Raw genomic sequence first — 3641 nt, forward strand, 5'->3', positions numbered from 1 at the left:
GTATGTACACGTATTTAAGGAGACCACTTTGAATCATGCAATTTGTATCCCAAGACAGCAAGGATACTCATAAAGACATGGAAACTTACTCTATTCTACACAGCCAAAAGCTCATTCTGTTCAGAGCAGCCGAAAATAATTGTTCCCTCCTCTTAACTTCTTTGAAATTCGATCTGTTTCTCTTTAACATTTCTCTTTCTACCTTTTACATGTCTTATTTCCCTTAATAATCTCCTTGAGGGTACCCCTGCAGTGCTTTATACGTGTAAGGACTACAATGAACACTTGAAAAATGAATGACAAAGAAAAACCCACAGGGTAAATGTGTGTGTGTGTGTGTGTGTGTAATTGTGTGGGAAAATATGGAAAATATAGAGTGTGTATGCAAGATACTCAAGTTTCTCCAATTTGGGAGTAATGAGCCACAGGAGTCCCAAGCCCAGCAAGAACAAATCACCACTGTAGAAATCATCACCTGTCATTCAAATGAGGCTACGCAGGCTGAATTTCAGGCAAATGGCAGAAAATGAGAGGGGCAGAGGAGTGAATTAAGGTAACTGGCTGAAATTACCTAGAAAAATTTTTAAAGAAAATAAGTAGTAAGAGGAATATCAAGAAAGGGCTTTGCAGTAGAAAGAAGGCCTTAGAGTTTGGGTGCCTTATTCATAGGATAACCTAAAGCCCAATAATGCCTTAAAAATACTAACACAAGGTACACACCATAAGGGTACTAACACAGAAATTCCCTTAAGCAGAGAAAAGGGACACTGAAGTCTCCCATTTTAGCTTAAAAATTCGTATGAATTTTGCATTCTACTTCATAATGTAGCTATGTTTGCTTTGAATTTTTTCTACCAAATTTTTGAGCAAAATGAAGCTTCTGGAAACTGGTCCGTGTTTATTCAGCTCTGCAAACCTCCTGGCACACTGCTGCTCATTCCGAGGCCAGCTTGAGAAGCCTGGTTCTAAATTGCAAAAGTAACATGGCAAACACAATGAATGAGCTAATATTAATGACAGTACAATAGTAATAACAGCAAGGGGTGGGAAGACAGCTAATACTTATGTTCTGGGGTGATCACAATAGTTTTTATAAGCAACTGGAAACTGGACAAAAAAAAAAAGTTTTAAGAAAAAGTAGATATGCAATACACTGTAAAGAAAAGGCAGTAATTTGAGTATATGTAACAATCAATTAAACCATGGTGTTTCCTGTTGACAAGTTCAGGGAAACAGACATACTCATAAAACTATAAAATTTTAATACCAAAAAAACAAACAAAAAAAGATGAATAGTTCCATCTTTTCCATGATTAGCTTGAGTGAGAACACTCAGTTCAAGACTGATATGGGCAGACATATTTTAAGACCGAACGAGACAAGTATAATGAGAAAGAGATGATAGCTGAATCTGTGGAAAGGAAAATAATTGAACAGAGTCCTAGTGAACAGAAAAATGAGGATTAGACCACACAGAGAGTCTCTTAGCCAATAGAAAGTGTTAAGTGGAGCCCTTAAATATATCATGAAAGGAAAGGTAGAAAATAGACCAGGTGAAGGTTAAGAGATAGAAACCAAAGCCCACGATTTCACCAAAAGCTGAAGATTTCAAGAAGACCGGGATGAACAAAGGTATTATCTCCATCAAGGAGGTAATCAGAGATCTTAACATGATATTTCTACCAACAATTTGGAGAAATAACCAGAACTTTTAGAACATGGCACTTCTACAAATGAAATGGGGGTAAAAAGCAGTTTGGTGGAGAGAGTGTCCAGGAGATAGTTTACTAATAAAGAATTCTATCACTGGAGGAAGACTATGAGCTCCAAGAAGCCCATTTCTTCCCATTTTTTCTATTACTCACACACTCACACACACACACACACACACACACACACACACACACACACACACAAAAATCAAGGGAAACTCAGCCAAAGCAAAAAGATATTATGTTGTGAGTGTATATAATCTTTTTTTACCCAGAAAAGCTGATGTCTTTTTTTTTCTTTCTTTCTTTCTTTACTGGCTCTTTTTTTTCTTTTTAATTATTATGGGTACATAATAGTTGTGTACCTCTATAGGGTACACGTGATGTTTTGATACAGGCATATAATGTGAATTAATCAAATCAGGGTAATTGGGGAATCCATCACCACAGGCATTTATCATTTCTTTGTGTTAGGAACATTCCAATTCCACTCTTTTAGTTATTTTAAAGTATGCCCTAACTTATCTGACAAAGGACTAATAACTAGAATATAAGGAACTCCAACAACTCAATAGGAAAAAATCAAATAATCTGATTAAAAGATGGGCAAAGGATCGGAATAGACATTTCTCAAAAGACATAGAAATGGCCAAGAGGTTTATGAAAAAATGCTCATCATTAGTAATCAGAGAAATGCAAATCAAAACTATAATGAGATATCATCTCACCCCAGTTAAAATGACTTTTATCAAAAAGACAGGCAATAATGAAAGCTGGAGAGGATGTGCAGAAAGGGGAACCCTTGTATGTTGTTGGTGGGAATGTAAATTAGTGCAATCACTATGCACAAAAGCTGATGATGTCTTAAGGAAAATACTAAATTAATAATAAGTTAATAATATATTAATTTTACAAGCCATATATTTCTCAAAATACTAGTTACAGACATTCAAAAACTCAACTGCATCATGGACTGCTACTTCTCCCATTACATATGTTGAATTTTGTCTTTCAAAATATAATTAAACACTCATTCATGTTAAAAACTCTCAGTAAACTAGGTATGAAAGAGAATTTCCTCAATTTAATTTAAAAAAAAAACAAAAAAACTATAGCTAACATCATACTTAACAGTGAAAACTTGAGGCTTCCCCACTAAGATCAGGATCAAAGCAAGGAAGTCCCTTCTTACCACTGCTTTTCCATGTCATACTGGAAGTCCTAGCTAATGCAGTAAGACAAGAGAAGGAAATAAAAGGTATACATATTGGGAAGAAAGAAATAAAACTCTCTTTATTCATGGATGACATTACTATCCATGTAGAAAATCTGAAAGAATCAACAAAAAGACTCCTGGAACTAATAAACAATTATAGCATGGTATGGGATGCAAGGTGACTCCAAAAAGTGACTCCAAAGTGACTCCACTTTCCTATATAGCAGCAATGAACAAGTGGAATTTGAAACTAAAAACACAATACCATTTACATTAGCACCTCAAAAAATGAATACTTAGGTATAAATCTAACAAAATATGTACAAGACCTATATGACAAAAACTATAAAACTCTGATGAAAGAAATCAAAGAACTAAATAAACGGAGAGATATCCCATGTTCAAGGATAGGAAGACTCAATATTGTCAAGAAGTCACTTCTTTCTAACTTGATTTATAGATTCAAAGCAATTCCAATCAAAATTTCAGCAAGTTATTTTGTGGTTATCAAAAAACTGATTACCTAAAGTTTATATGGGGAGTCCCATATAGTAGTACCACTCTGGTGCAGGATGTTGATAATGGAAAAGGCAATGCACATGTGGGGACCGGAGGTAAATGGGTAATCTCTGTACTTTCCAACCAATTTGCTGTGAACCTAAAACTGCTCTAAAAAATAAAGAGAGTGTGTATGTGTGTGTGTGTGTGTGTGT

General features: G+C 35.1%; 1 protein-coding gene across 1 annotated transcript in view; it reads right to left on the reverse strand.

Moving 5' to 3' along the window:
* Positions 1 to 3641, reverse strand: part of CEP152 (centrosomal protein 152kDa) — a 70623-nt gene that overhangs the window by 49101 nt on the left and 17881 nt on the right. The window lies entirely within an intron of this gene.

Source organism: Propithecus coquereli, unplaced genomic scaffold (assembly GCF_000956105.1).
Source record: "Propithecus coquereli isolate 6110/MARCELLA unplaced genomic scaffold, Pcoq_1.0 Scaffold3, whole genome shotgun sequence".
Lineage (NCBI taxonomy): Eukaryota > Metazoa > Chordata > Mammalia > Primates > Indriidae > Propithecus > Propithecus coquereli.